General features: G+C 37.8%; 1 protein-coding gene across 1 annotated transcript in view; it reads left to right on the forward strand.

Moving 5' to 3' along the window:
- The first annotated feature begins 587 nt into the window (after nucleotides 1–587).
- LOC128029462 (sterile alpha motif domain-containing protein 3-like) overlaps nucleotides 588–17,062 on the forward strand; it is a 39,697-nt gene continuing 23,222 nt past the window's right edge. The window contains exons 1-2 of the mRNA XM_052617261.1: nucleotides 588–689; nucleotides 981–1,076. The gene's annotated coding sequence lies outside the window, so the exon portion shown is untranslated. The remainder of the gene's footprint in view (nucleotides 690–980; nucleotides 1,077–17,062) is intronic.

Here is a 17,062-nt window from a genome sequence, read left to right on the forward strand (position 1 = left end):
GTATTTTATTTTAGTGTGTACATTAAAAATAGTTGTTTACAATTATGAGCACAGATTAATTAAATTACACCAAAAATTTGTCAAGCTGCTTCAGTTTTTATTCATGGTCAGATTCCAATTCATCATGGGCGGAATTGGGCGATTCATGAACAATGAACCGCTCAAGATGATTCGCTGAATCATTTTTTTTCCTCTGAGAATTTTCGAGAGAAGCCAGCGGAAACTGGATGATTTTCCATGTTGGACAACACGTGTCTTCAGAAGAAATTGAGTGATACAGAGTAAGTGTGACATTTTATATTGTGAACGTGGATTGTTGCAAGTTTTTATTTCGTAATAAGCGTTTTATAGTATTGTGTTATCGAATAATATAGGCCTATTAAGGATTTGTAAAGCAATTAAATGTTTGTTATAGTCGCAGTGTAAATATTGTCCACAAATCCGTCATTTCTGAAATCATACATTAAATTCATAAGTGCAAATGACCATTATTAAAAGCAGATTTTCAGAATTATATTATCCATTTCGAGTCAGAGTGTTTTGCAAATAGAAGATTCGCTCATTGTAACGTACTTCTTCGTGTTGACTCACAGGTTCAGTCAAGTTGATTAAAAGCTGCTCGTTCACCAACTGGACCAAACCGGATTTTTACCTCAGTCACTTCATCAGATGCAGAGCGCCAGATATAGGTAAGTTTTCATCACAGTCTTTGAATTAAAAAAGTAACTGTCAAATTGAATCGATGGGTGATGGAAATAACAATTAATATGTCTGTGGTTTGAAATGTCACGGTTTTTCATTATTACTATTCAGAGTTTGGATTTTGCGCGGCCTTGAGCCATTTCGTCGCGCTTTCGTTCTTGTTTTAAGAAATCTAAATAATAGGGAGAATTACACACAATGTTGTCACGAATGTAAGATTATAACGTTATATGTGTATAGAAGATTCGTTCATTGTACTTCTTCGTGTTGACTCACAGGTTCAGTCAAGTTGATTAAAAGCTGCTCGTTCACCAACTGGACCAAACCGGATTTTTACCTCAGTCACTTCATCAGATGCAGAGCGCCAGATATAGGTAAGTTTTCACCACAATCTTTAAGTGACTGTCAAATTGAATCGATATGGGTTATAGAAATAACAATTAATATGTTTGTGGTTTGAAATGTCACGGTTTTCATTATTACTATTCGGAGTTTGGATTCTGCGCGGCCTTGAGCCATTTCGTCGCGCTTTTGTTCTTGTTTTAAGAAATCTGAATAAAATGGGGAATATCACACAATGTTGTCACGAATGTACGATTATTGAGTGTATTTCTGCAAATAGAAGATTCGGTCATTGTAACGTACTTCTTCGTGTTGACTCACAGGTTCAGTCAAGTTGATTAAAAGCTGCTCGTTCACCAACTGGACCAAACCGGATTTTTACCTCAGTCACTTCATCAGATGCAGAGCGCCAGATAACGTATAGGTAAGTTTTCATCACAGTCTTTGAATTAAAAAAGTAACTGTCAAATTGAATCGATGGGTGATAGAAATGACAATTAATATGTCTGTGGTTTGAAATGTCACGGTTTTTCATTATTACTATTCAGAGTTTGGATTTTGCGCGGCCTTGAGCCATTTCGTCGCGCTTTCGTTCTTGTTTTAAGAAATCTAAATAATAGGGAGAATTACACACAATGTTGTCACGAATGTAAGATTATAACGTTATATCAGGGTATATACAGCAATCCTTAAGTTAAATTTACTACTTTTTAATACCTTTTTCACTACCTTCAGAATATTTTTTAAAAACCATCACGACACTGAATTGCAAGTGTTAATCAGCGACCTTTCTATTATTTACACAGATTTTGACATATATAACATACAAAAAATAATAGATTTAGAGACTGATGTTGACAGCATATTGCACATTTATTTCACTTAGTAAATAAAAATAAAACAAATACCATAAAATGTGCAATGGAGAAAATGGATAGACCGAACAATAAGCCTGCCTGTTAGTGTTGTCACGGTACCAATATTTCAGTATTCGGTACCGATACCAGTGAAAATCCACGGTTCTCGGTACCAATTTCGGTACCAAAGCAAAACACAAAAATTTGCTAATAAAAAAAAAAAATAACTTTTTAGCACTAAAAATAAAACCAATGCCATTCTTTATACTTATTTAGAATTGTGTTTAAAGTTTTTCTACAAGTTATATAATTATGAAAAAAAGTAAACAAGTTTCACCCAAATTTAATTTGTCTTTTAATTTATCAAATTTAAACACATTTAATGTTTGGTAAATAAAGGGGATTTGCTATTAAAATTAAAACATGGGAGAAATATTGAGATTTATTATTTTTTTAAATAAAGTTTTTTATTTTTTTGCAACAGTGGTAGCAGTATCACATTTGTTTTACTAAATAATAGTAATATTTCTAGCACAATGCCCTTATGTAAAAATTTTCTTTTAGGCCTAATGAATGCATATTTGTCATTTTGAAATTTCTATTTGCGCATTAGCTCCGCCCACTACCGGAGAAACCGGTATGTCTTCGGCTTTTTCGAAAATGAATATGAAATATAGCTGCAAGCAGCAATTACGGGGCCAAGCACTCCAACGGCAAATGTAAGAGATAAGCATGGCATGAAGCATCACACCAAATACATTTATAAGCAATAACAGCAATTATAGGATTATTGTAATTGAAATGGCAAAACAATCATAATACCACCTCTAGTAGCATGATTACTTGGCTTATCAAATTTGACCAATAGGTGGCACTGTTATAAAATCAATTTGGTGTACTCTGTGTGACTTTTCAATGACACACACACAGTTTAGTGTCAATATGCGAAAGCATTCCATGGATAAAGCCTCAAGTGTCATTTTCTCATTGTGCCTCAAATTCGTCGATGTGGTATGCAAAAACGGTTTTGTCTATCGACACAAAATCCATAACTTTGAGTCAGCATAGTCAGAAGATCATTTGATTCGAATTTGGTGAAAATCGGACATACGGTTGATGAGGAGTTCGAAAAAGTATGTTTTCAACATAAATCAAAATGGCGGACCGGAAGTTCAGCTTACTATGGTATATTTGGTATCTATGTTATCGGCATAAGCCAGGGAATATTTTGAGCCCAGTTTCATTCAAATAGGCTAATGCAATAAAAAGTTATTAGCATTTTAAAAAGTGTAATTACTCATGGTTAATGAATGGTTTATTACTCTTGACCAATAGGTGGCGCTGTTACCAAATTAATGTGGCATGGTCAGTGTGAGGTGGCGATGACACATACAAAATTTGGTGCAAATATGTCAAAGTGTTGCAGAGATACAGCCTCAAATGCATTTTGGCACCCTTCCAGCAAATTCGTTGATGCGCTAAATGAGAACCGTTTCGTATATCGACACGAAATCCATAACTTTTTGCCAGCATGGTCTGAAGATGATTCACGTCAAATTTGGTGAAAATTGGACTAACGGTCTAGGAGGAGTTTGAAAAAGTAGGTTTTCAACATTAAGCAAAATGGCGGACAGGAAGTAAGGCCAATTTTCACATAATTTGTATCAATGCTCTCGGCATGACCCACAGAATATAGCGAGATCATTTTAATTTTAATAGTCTAATTTATTCAAAAGTTATTAGCATTTATGTGATATTTCATTATAACTATTGGCCACAAGGTGGCGCTGCCACCAAACTTTTTGAGTACCTTCAGGGCATGGAGCCGAATATTTTTGTAATTATTTGCGAAATGATACGATGCTGCGTTCAAAAAATACAGCATTTTAAAACATAATTCAAAATGGCCGACGCTTAAAATGGCCGACACAGGAAAATTGGATATCATTCGACTCGCCATGACTCACTGAATCTAAAGAGACCAGTTGTGTGATTTTTTGCCAAACCAATCAGAAGTTATAAGCCAAAATATGCATTTTTCATATCTCCTGACCACTAGGTGGCGCTGTGTTGAAACACTGCAGGAAGTCTCAGGTCATGCTTATTATAACACACACCAAGTTTGGTCTCAATATGCCAAACCGTTGCTGAGATATAGCCTCACGTGTATTTTTGCGTGCTTTTCATCATATTTTTTCACCTGTCATTCGAGAATGGTTGGAGGAATCAACTTGAATTCCATAACTTTTAGCCAACATGGTCTGAAGATGATCTGAGCCAATTTTCGTGAAAATCGGACAAACCGTCTAGGACGAGTTCGAAAAAGTATGTTTTTCGAACAATCGAAAATAGCGGAAAAACTAAACCTTGCGATTTTTGAATTTTGGGGTTCATTCGACTTGGCATGAGCCAAGGATTCAGAGGAAAAAAGAATTTCCATTTTCTGGCTTACGGTTCAAAAGTTATTAGCATACAAACATTGAAAGTTTGGACAAGTGGTGGCGCTAGAGAGTAGGAGTTAGAGACTTCAAATTAGCTATAGTTAATGTTGGGACTATCCTCTATCAGTGTGCCAAATTATACAACTTTCCCGCAATCGGTTCTATGGGCTGCCATAGACTTGCGGCGGAAGAAGAAGAAGAAGAAATATAGCTGCAAGCAGCAATCACGGGGCCAAGCATTCCAGCGGCAACATCAGGAGCTAAGCAGACCAAATGCAACAATGAATAAAGAAATTAATAATTGCATGATTGTAATTGAAATGGCTGAAAATCGTTAATAAAAGTTCCACAGCGAGGAGCTAAGCATGGCATGGAGCATCAGACCAAATGCAACGAGTAAGAAAAGCAATTATTGGAAGAGTGTAATTGAAACAGCCAGTAAAACTCCAGTAAAATGATGCATTATCATTTTTGGAAAATAGGTGGCGCTGTAATCAAATCGCTTTGTTGTGTTCTGTGGGAGGTGACAATGTTGTGGGCAATTTCTTTCAAAATACTTACAGACCTTTAGGGCAATGAGTCGAACATGCCCACCGAGTTTCGTTCCGATCGACTTCCATTAACCTTGTCAAATAGGTGCTTAAAGTTGTTTGGCCAATGGCGGCCATGTTTTTTAAGATAAGTGAAATTCCTCATAGAGCACTTGTGCCACATTGGGCCATATCAATTTTCAAGTTGATTGGATCAACGGTTGCTTAGTTATAGCCATTTGATTTTTTTTCATCCTGTAGCGCCACCAAGTGGCAGATATGGAAAAAAAATAATAATTTGACTAAAGTTTTTGTTCATGCATATGAGTTCTGAGTTTGGTGAAGATATCTCATTTTGTTCCCGAGTTATAGCCTTTTTCGTAAAATTGGTCCACGAATTTGAATGTTTTGGGTCACCTGGTTTTTTGTTCAGTCTTGATCAAACCACTGCAATAATATTCTCTGGACTCTCTAGATCAATAATTTTCAAAAATGTGTTGCATTTTGTCCTTTGGTTAGCTATAAGAGGTCATTTAGGAAAGGGCCGTGGCCACATGTAACCTAAAGCCTATAAAACTGAAACAAAAACTCAAAACTTTATGAAACTTGGTTATAACATGTGAAAGATGACCCACCAAGCATGCAAAGTTTCATTAAGATCAGAAAATAGCTGGTGCTATAACAGTTAAACAGGCCTAAAAAACAAAAGATTTCTGTTGTGAATGGCATTAAACTGCAAAAAAAAAAGGGGTAATATAATCACACATGCATTAGATCTGTATTTTTTCTAAACAATCATGCAAAATTTAACAGAGATTAGGTAAAAAAGAACACTGTAATATTTATAAAGCTTCAAAACCCAGTGTTGAATAAAAAATTGCAATTATAACCACTAGATGTCACCGGAAGACCACTAATGAGCTCACTAAAGACTAAAACATTTCAGTTTATGGGCTTGTTGAGGGATTCATCTAGAAAAAATGTATATTACTATTATTTAATATTACTGTTCAAGCATTTCAGATCACATTGAGTCAAAGTTTACCAATTTATTCATACAGATATATCTAATGTTTATAATTATGCCAGATTATGATTGCAATGAAACCTGAAAAATGACATAGAAGCCCATAAAAACAGAAGACTTGCAATAGGTTTTATCACCCATCATTTATTTTAATTATCTATATATATAACAAAATGTGTGCATCTGTGTGTGGGTTTAAGCATGCTTATTGAGTATTAATATAGTAGTTTAAACATTTCATGTTTGTGTGTGTCTGTAATTCTGTTCTATTCTTTTACTGTCAGCCATATCTAGGTTATTTAAAATCAGTGCAGTACTATTATCTAGACTGTGAAATTATACATAAATTGCGTATGCTTCTTTGGAATGAAATTAAGACAACATATAACAGTTATAAAGGTTAAAGAGACAGTGTTGTATGATAAATTGCATTTACGACCACTAGATGTCACTGGAAGACCACTAATGGGCTTTGCAGAGATATAGCCTCAGACTCATTTTGTGAAGATGCCTGACATCTGAAGCAGCGCTGTACAAAAACGGTTTCGTCTATTGACACGAAATCCATAACTTTTTGTCAGCACGGTCTGAAGATGATCTGATTCAATTTTGGTGAAAATCAGACAAACGGTTGAGGATGAGTTTAAAAAAAAAGGTTTTCAACATGAATCAAAATGGCGGACAGGAAGTTTTGCTTAATATGACATAATTGGTATGTATGTTGTCGGCATGTCCCAAGGAACATTTTGAGACATGTTTCATGATAATAGGCTAATGCAATCAAAAGTTATTAGCATTATTGGAAATGTAATAATTAGCGGTTATTGATTGGTTTATTACTCTTGACCAATAGGTGGCGCTGTGACCAAACTGATGTGGCGTGGTCAATGTGATGTGACAATGTCACATATTAAGTTTTGTGTAAATATCCCCAACCTTTGCAGAGATACAGCCTCAGATGCAGTTTGGCATCTTTCCAGCAAATTCGTTGGTACGCTAATTGAAAACGGTTACGTGTATCGACACAAATTCCATAACTTTTTGCCAGCATGGTCTGAAGATGATCCAAATCAAATTTGGTGAAAATCTGAGCAACGGTCTAGGAGGAGTTCGAAAAAGTAGGTTTTCAACATGAATCAAAATGGCGGACAGGAAATTTTGCCAAAATTGACAAATGGGGTATCGGTGTTCTCGGCATGACCCAAGGAATCTATCAACATCAGCTTTGTTACAATAGGCTAATGTATGCAAAAGTTATTAGCATTTTTCGAAAAAATCGTTATAACTATTGACCACAAGGTGGCGCTGCCCCCAATTTTTTTGTGTACATTCAGGGCATGGAGCCGGACATTTTTGTAATTATTTGCGAAACGATACGGAACTTCATTCTTAAGATACAGCAATTTACAACTAAATCCAAAATGGCCGACGCCCAAAATGGCCGAATTGGGAAAATTCGGTATCATTCGACTCGGAATGATGCACTGAATCTAAAGACACCACTTTTGTGATTTTTGGCAAAACCGTTCAGAAGTTATGAGCAAAAACATGCATTTTTCATATCTCCTGACCACTAGGGGGCACAGCGCCGAAACACTGCAGGTAGTCCCAGGGAATGGTTGTTATAAGACCCACCAAGATTGGTCTCAATAGGCCAAACCGTTGCGGAGATATAGCCTCACGTTCACGTTTGCGTGCTTTTCGAAGAATTCGTTCATGAGCTATTCGGAAACGGTTTGAGAAATCAACTTGAATTCCATAACTTTTTGCCAGCATGGTCTGAAGATTATCTGATTCAATTTTCGTGACAATCGGTGCAACGGCCTAGGACGAGTTCGAAAAAGTAGGTTTTACGAACAATTGACGATAGCGAAAAAACTAAGCCTTGCGATTTTTGAATTTCGGTGTCCATTCGACTCGGCATGAGCCAAGGAATCACAGGAAAAAAGAATTTTCATTTTGTGGCTTACGGTTCAAGAGTTATTAGCATCAAGTTTTTGAAAGTTTAGACAATTGGTGGCGCTAGAGAGTTTGAGTTAGAGACTTCAAATTTGCTACGGTTAATGTTCAGACAGTCCTCTATTAGTGTGCCAAATTATACAACTTTCCCGCAATCGGTTCTATGGGCTACCATAGACTTGGGGTGGAAGAAGAAGAATAATAATAATAATAAATATAGCTGCAAGCAGCAATTACGGGGCCAAGCACTCCAACGGCAAATGTAGGAGCTAAGCATGGCATGAAGCATCACACCAAATACATTAATGAGCAATAACAGTAATTTTGGAATTATTGTAATTGAAATGGCAAAAAAAAAATCATAATACCACCTCTAGTAGCATGATTACTTGGCTTATAAAGTTTGACCAATAGGTGGCACTGTTATGAAATCAATTTGGTGTACTCTGTTTGACTTTTCAATGACACACACAAAGTTTGGTGTTAATATGCCACAGCATTCCAGAGATGCAGCCTCAAGTGTCATTTTGTCATTGTGTTTCAACTTCGTCGCTTTGGTATGCGAAAACGGTTTTGTCTATCGACACAAAATCCATAACTTTGTGTCAACATAGTCTGAAGATCATCTGATTCGAATTTGGTGAAAATTGGACATACGGTTCATGAGGAGTTCGAAAAAGTAGGTTTTCCACATAAATCAAAATGGTGGACCGGAACTTCAGTAAACACTGGCATATTTGGTATCTATGTTATCGGCATAAGCCAGGGAATATTTTGAGCCCAGTTTCGTTGCAATAGGCTAATGGACTAAAAAGTTATTAGCATTTTAAAAAGTGTAATTACTCATGGTTAATGAATGGTTTATTACTCTTGACCAATAGGTGGCGCTGTTACCAAATTTATGTGGCATGGTCAGTGTGAGGTGGCGATGACACATACAAAGTTTGGTGCAAATATGTCAAAGTGTTGCAGAGATACAGCCTCAAATGCATTTTGGCACCCTTCCAGCAAATTCGTTGATGCGCTAAATGAGAACCGTTACGTATATCGACACAAAATCCATAACTTTTTGCCAGCATGGTCTGAAGATGATTCACGTCAAATTTGGTGAAAATTGGGCTAACGGTCTAGGAGGAGTTCGAAAAAGTAGGTTTTCAACATTAAGCAAAATGGCGGACAGGAAGTAAGGCCAATTTTCACATTATTGGTATCAATACTCTCGGCATGACCCACAGAATATAGCGAGACCATTTTAATTTTAATAGACTAATTTATTCAAAAGTTATTAGCGTTTATGTGATATTTCATTATAACTATTGGCCACAAGGTGGCGCTGCCACCAAACTTTTTGAGTACCTTCAGGGCATGGAGCCGAATATTTTTGTAATTATTTGCGAAACGATACGATGCTGCGTTCAAAAAATACAGCATTTTGAAACATAATTCAAAATGGCCGACGCCTAAAATGGCCGACACAGGAAAATTGGATATCATTCGACTCGACATGACTCACTGAATCTAAAGAGACCAGTTGTGTGATTTTTGGCCAAACCATTCAGTAGTTATAAGCCAAAATATGCATTTTTCATATCTCCTGACCACTAGGTGGCGCTGTGTCGAAACACAGCAGGTAGTCTCAGTTCATGCTTGTTATAACACACGCCAAGTTTGGTCTCAATATGACAAACCGTTGCCGGGATATAGCCTCACGTGCATGTTTGCGTGCTTTTTGTCAAATTTGTTTACGTGTCATTCGACAACAGTTGGACGAATCAACTTGAATTCCATAACTTTTTGCCAGCATGGTCTGAAGATGATCTGAGCCAATTTTCGTGGCAATCGGACTAACCGTCTAGGACGAGTTTGAAAAAGTAGGTTTTTCGAATAATTGAAAATAGCGAAAAAACTAAACCTTGCGATTTTTGAATTTTAGGGTTCATTCGACTTGGCCTGAGCCAAGGATTCAGAGGAAAAAAGAATTTCCATTTTCTGGCTTACGGTTCAAAAGTTATTAGCATACAAACATTGAAAGTTTGGACAAGTGGTGGCGCTAGAGAGTAGGAGTTAGAGGCTTCAAATTTGCTATAGTTAATGTTGGGACTGTCCTCTATCAGTGTGCCAAATTATACAACTTTCCCGCAATCGGTTCTATGGGCTGCCATAGACTTGCGGCGGAAGAAGAAGAAGAAGAAATATAGCTGCAAGCAGCAATTACGGGGCCAAGCACTCCAACGGCAAATGTAGGAGCTAAGCATCGCATGAAGCATCACACCAAATTCATTAATGAGCAATAACAGCAATTTTGGAATTATTGTAATTGAAATGGCAAAAAAAAATCATAATACCACCTCTAGTAGCATGATTACTTGGCTTATCAAGCTTGACCAATAGGTGGCACTGTTATAAAATCAATTTGGTGTACTCTGTGTGACTTTTCAATGACACACACAAAGTTTGGTGTCAATATGCCAAAGCATTCCAGGGATACAGCCTCAAGTGTCATTTTCTCATTGTGCCTCAAATTCGTCGATGTGGTATGCGAAAACGGTTTTGTCTATCGACTCAAAAGCCATAACTTTGAGTCAGCATAGTCTGAAGATCATTTGATTCGAATTTGGTGAAAATCGGACCTACGGTTGATGAGGAGTTCGACAAAGTAGGTTTTCAACATAAATCAAAATGGCGGACCGGAAGTTCAGCTTACTATGGTATATTTGGTATCTATGTTATCGGCATGAACCAGGGAATATTTTGAGCCCAGTTCCATTCGAATGGGCTAATGCAATAAAAAGTTATTAGCATTTTTACAAGTGTAATTACTCATGGTTAATGAATGGTTTATTACTCTTGACCAATAGGTGGCGCTGTCACCAAATTTCTGTGGCATGGTCAGTGTGAGGTGGCGATGACACATACAAAATTTGGTGCAAATATGTCAAAGCGTTGCAGAGATACAGCCTCAAATGCATTTTGGCACCCTTCCAGCAAATTCGTTGATGCGCTAAATGAGAACTGTTTCGTATATCGACACAAAATCCATAACTTTTTGCCAGCATGGTCTGAAGATGATTCACGTCAAATTTGGTGAAAATTGGACTAACGGTCTAGGAGGAGTTCGAAAAAGTAGGTTTTCAACATTAAGCAAAATGGCGGACAGGAAGTATGGCCAATTTTCACATAATTGGTATCAATGCTCTCGGCATGACCCACAGAATATAGCGAGACCATTTTAATTTTAATAGTCTAAATTATTCAAAAGTTATTAGCATTTATGTGATATTTCATTATAACTATTGGCCACAAGGTGGCGCTGCCACCAAACTTTTTGAGTACCTTCAGGGCATGGAGCCGAATATTTTTGTAATTATTTGCGAAACGATACGATGCTGCGTTCAAAAAATACAGCATTTTAACACATAATTCAAAATGGCCGACGCCTAAAATGGCCGACTCGGGAAAATTGGATATCATTCGACTCGAGATGACTCACTGAATCTAAAGAGACCAGTTGTGTGATTTTTGGCCAAACCATTCAGAAGTTATAAGCCAAAATATGCATTTTTCATATCTCCTGACCACTAGGTGGCGCTGTGTCGAAACACTGCAGGTAGTCTCAGTTCATGCTTGTTAAAACACACACCAAGTTTGGTCTCAATATGACAAACTGTTGCCGAGATATAGCCTCACGTGCATTTTTGCGTGCATTTTGTCAAATTAGTTTACGTGGCATTCGACAACGGTTGGACGAATCAACTTGAATTCCATAACTTTTTGCCGGCCTGGTCTGAAGATGATCTGAGACAATTTTCGTGGCAATCAGACTAACCGTCTAGGACGAGTTCGAAAAAGTAGGTTTGTCGAATAATTGAAAATAGCGAAAAAACTAAACCTTGCGATTTTTGAATTTTGGGGTTCATTCGACTTGGCATGAGCCAAGGATTCAGAAGAAAAAATAATTTTCATTTTCTGGCTTACGGTTCAAAAGTTATTAGCATAGAAACATTGAAAGTTTGGACAAGTGGTGGCGCTAGAGAGTTGGAGTTAGAGACTTCAAATTTGCTATAGTTAATGCTGGGACTGTCCTCTATCAGTGTGCCAAATTATACAACTTTCCCGCAATCGGTTCTATGGGCTGCCATAGACTTGCGGCGGAAGAAGAAGAAGAAGCAGAATAATAATAATAACGCCAACGGAAACAATAGGTGCCTACGCACCTTCGGTGCTTGGCCCCTAATAATAATAACGCCAACGAAAACAATAGGTGCCTACGCACCTTCGGTGCTTGGCCCCTAATAATAACGCCAACAAACACAATAGGTGCCTTCGCACCTTCGGTGCTTGGCCCCTAAATATAGCTGCAAGCAGCAATTACGGGGCCAAGCACTCCAACGGCAAATGTAGGAGCTAAGCATGGCATGAAGCATCACACCAAATACATTAATGAGCAATAACAGTAATTTTGGAATTATTGTAATTGAAATGGCAAAAAAAAAAATCATAATACCACCTCTAGTAGCATGATTACTTGGCTTATAAAGTTTGACCAATAGGTTGCACTGTTATGAAATCAATTTAGTGTACTCTGTTTGACTTTTCAATGACACACACAAAGTTTGGTGTTAATATGCCACAGCATTCCAGAGATGCAGCCTCAAGTGTCATTTTGTCATTGTGTTTCAACTTCGTCGCTTTGGTATGCGAAAACGATTTTGTCTATCGACACAAAATCCATAACTTTGTGTCAACATAGTCTGAAGATCATCTGATTCGAATTTGGTGAAAATTGGACATACGGTTCATGAGGAGTTCGAAAAAGTAGGTTTTCCACATAAATCAAAATGGTGGACCGGAACTTCAGTAAACACTGGCATATTTGGTATCTATGTTATCGGCATGAGCCAGGGAATATTTTGAGCCCAGTTTCGTTGCAATAGGCTAATGGACTAAAAAGTTATTAGCATTTTAAAAAGTGTAATTACTCATGGTTAATGAATGGTTTATTACTCTTGACCAATAGGTGGCGCTGTTACCAAATTTATGTGGCATGGTCAGTGTGAGGTGGCGATGACACATACAAAGTTTGGTGCAAATATGTCAAAGTGTTGCAGAGATACAGCCTCAAATGCATTTTGGCACCCTTCCAGCAAATTCGTCGATGCGCTAAATGAGAACCGTTACGTATATCGACACAAAATCCATAACTTTTTGCCAGCATGGTCTGAAGATGATTCACGTCAAATTTGGTGAAAATTGGGCTAACGGTCTAGGAGGAGTTCGAAAAAGTAGGTTTTCAACATTAAGCAAAATGGCGGACAGGAAGTAAGGCCAATTTTCACATTATTGGTATCAATACTCTCGGCATGACCCACAGAACATAGCGAGACCATTTTAATTTTAATAGACTAATTTATTCAAAAGTTATTAGCGTTTATGTGATATTTCATTATAACTATTGGCCACAAGGTGGCGCTGCCACCAAACTTTTTGAGTACCTTCAGGGCATGGAGCCGAATATTTTTGTAATTATTTGCGAAACGATACGATGCTGCGTTCAAAAAATACAGCATTTTGAAACATAATTCAAAATGGCCGACGCCTAAAATGGCCGACACAGGAAAATTGGATATCATTCGACTCGACATGACTCACTGAATCTAAAGAGACCAGTTGTGTGATTTTTGGCCAAACCATTCAGTAGTTATAAGCCAAAATATGCATTTTTCATATCTCCTGACCACTAGGTGGCGCTGTGTCGAAACACAGCAGGTAGTCTCAGTTCATGCTTGTTATAACACACGCCAAGTTTGGTCTCAATATGACAAACCGTTGCCGGGATATAACCTCACGTGCATGTTTGCGTGCTTTTCGTCAAATTTGTTTACGTGTCATTCGACAACAGTTGGACGAATCAACTTGAATTCCATAACTTTTTGCCAGCATGGTCTGAAGATGATCTGAGCCAATTTTCGTGGCAATCGGACTAACCGTCTAGGACGAGTTCGAAAAAGTAGGTTTTTCGAATAATTGAAAATAGCGAAAAAACTAAACCTTGCGATTTTTGAATTTTAGGGTTCATTCGACTTGGCCTGAGCCAAGGATTCAGAGGAAAAAAGAATTTCCATTTTCTGGCTTACGGTTCAAAAGTTATTAGCATACAAACATTGAAAGTTTGGACAAGTGTTGGCGCTAGAGAGTAGGAGTTAGAGGCTTCAAATTTGCTATAGTTAATGTTGGGACTGTCCTCTATCAGTGTGCCAAATTATACAACTTTCCCGCAAACGGTTCTATGGGCTGCCATAGACTTGCGGCGGAAGAAGAAGAAGAAGAAGAATAATAATAACGCCAACGAAAACAATAGGTGCCTACGCACCTTCGGTGCTTGGCCCCTAATAATAACGCCAACAAACACAATAGGTGCCTTCGCACCTTCGGTGCTTGGCCCCTAAATATAGCTGCAAGCAGCAATTACGGGGCCAAGCACTCCAACGGCAAATGTAGTAGCTAAGCATCGCATAAAGCATCACACCAAATACATTAATGAGCAATAACAGCAATTTTGGAATTATTGTATTTGAAATGGCAAAAAAAAAAAAAACACCAATACCACCTCTAGTAGCATGATTACTTGGTTTATCAAGCTTGACCAATAGGTGACACTGTTATAAAATCAATTTGGTGTACTTTGTGTGTCTTTTCAATGACACACACAAAGTTTGGTGTCAATATGCCAAAGCATTCCAGGGATACAGCCTCAAGTGTCATTTTCTCATTGTGCCTCAAATTCGTCGATGTGGTATGCGAAAACGGTTTTGTCTATCGACTCAAAATCCATAACTTTGAATCAGTATAGCCTGAAGATCATTTGATTCGAATTTGGTGAAAATCGGACATACGGTTGATCAGGAGTTCGAAAAAGTATGTTTTCAACATAAATCAAAATGGCGGACCGGAAGTTCAGCTTACTATGGTATATTTGGTATCTATGTAATCGGCATAAGCCAGGGAATATTTTGAGCCCAGTTTCCTTCAAATAGGCTAATGCATTAAAAAGTTATTAGCATTTTTACAAGTGTAATTACTCATGGTTAATGAATGGTTTATTACTCTTGACCAATAGGTGGCGCTGTTACCAAATTTATGTGGCATGGTCAGTGTGAGGTGGCGATGACACATACAAAGTTTGGTGCAAATATGTCAAAGTGTTGCAGAGATACAGCCTCAAATGCATTTTGGCACCCTTCCAGCAAATTCGTTGATGCGCTAAATGAGAACCGTTATGTATATCGACACAAAATCCATAACTTTTTGCCAGCATGGTCTGAAGATGATGCACGTCAAATTTGGTGAAAATTGGGCTAACGGTCTAGGAGGAGTTCGAAAAAGTAGGTTTTCAACATTAAGCAAAATGGCGGACAGGAAGTAAGGCCAATTTTCACATTATTGGTATCAATACTCTCGGCAAGACTCACAGAATATAGCGAGACCATTTTAATTTTAATAGACTAATTTATTCAAAAGTTATTAGCATTTATGTGATATTTCATTATAACTATTGGCCACAAGGTGGCGCTGCCACCAAACGTTTTGAGTACCTTCAGGGCATGGAGCCGAATATTTTTGTAATTATTTGCGAAACGATACGATGCTGCGTTCAAAAAATACAGCATTTTAAATCATAATTCAAAATGGCCGACGCCTAAAATGGCCGACACAGGAAAATTGGATATCATTTGACTCGACATGACTCACTGAATCTAAAGAGACCAGTTGTGTGATTTTTGGCCAAACCATTCAGTAGTTATAAGCCAAAATATGCATTTTTCATATCTCCTGACCACTAGGTGGCGCTGTGTCGAAACACTGCAGGTAGTCTCAGTTCATGCTTGTTATAACACACGCCAAGTTTGGTCTCAATATGACAAACCGTTGCCGGGATATAGCCTCACGTGCATGTTTGCGTGCTTTTCGTCAAATTTGTTTACGTGTCATTCGACAACAGTTGGACGAATCAACTTGAATTCCATAACTTTTTGCCACCATGGCCTGAAGATGATCTGAGCCAATTTTCGTGGCAATCGGACTAACCGTCTAGGACGAGTTCGAAAAAGTAGGTTTTTCGGATAATTGAAAATAGCGAAAAAACTAAACCTTGCGATTTTTGAATTTTGGGGTTCATTCGACTTGGCATGAGCCAAGGATTCAGAGGAAAAAAGAATTTCCATTTTCTGGCTTACGGTTCAAAAGTTATTAGCATACAAACATTGAAAGTTTGGACAAGTGGTGGCGCTAGAGAGTAGCAGATAGAGACTTCAAATTTGCTATAGTTAATGTTGGGACTGTCCTCTATCAGTGTGCCAAATTATACAACTTTCCCGCAATCGGTTCTATGGGCTGCCATAGACTTGCGGCGGAAGAAGAAGAATAATAAATATAGCTGCAAGCAGCAATCACGGGGCCAAGCATTCCAGCGGCAACATCAGGAGCTAAGCATATGTAGCATCAGACCAAATGCAACAATGAATAATGAAATTAATAATTGCATGATTGTAATTGAAATGGCTGAAAATCGTTAATAAAAGTTCCACAGCGAGGAGCTAAGCATGGCATGGAGCATCAGACCAAATGCAACGAGTAAGAAAAGCAATTATTGGAAGAGTGTAATTGAAACAGCCAGTAAAACTCCAGTAAAATGATGCATTATCATTTTTGGAAAATAGGTGGCACTGTAATCAAATCGCTTTGTTGTGTTCTGTTGGAGGTGACAATGTTGTGGGCAATTTCTTTCAAAATACTTACAGACCTTTAGGGCAATGAGTCGAACATGCCCACCGAGTTTCGTTCCGATCGACTTCCATTAACCTTGTCAAATAGGTGCTTAAAGTTGTTTGGCCAATGGTGGCCATGTTTTTTAAGATAAGTGAAATTCCTCATAGAGCACTTGTGCCACATTGGGCCATATCAATTTTCAAGTTGATTGGATCAACGGTTGCTTAGTTATAGCCATTTGATTTTTTTTCATCCTGTAGCGCCACCAAGTGGCAGATATGGAAAAAAAATAATAATTTGACTAAAGTTTTTGTTCATGCATATGAGTTCTGAGTTTGGTGAAGATATCTCATTTTGTTCCCGAGTTATAGCCTTTTTCGTAAAATTGGTCCACGAATTTGAATGTTTTGGGTCACCTGGTTTTTTGTTCAGTCTTGA

Source organism: Carassius gibelio, chromosome A15 (assembly GCF_023724105.1).
Source record: "Carassius gibelio isolate Cgi1373 ecotype wild population from Czech Republic chromosome A15, carGib1.2-hapl.c, whole genome shotgun sequence".
Classification (NCBI taxonomy): Eukaryota; Metazoa; Chordata; class Actinopteri; order Cypriniformes; family Cyprinidae; genus Carassius; species Carassius gibelio.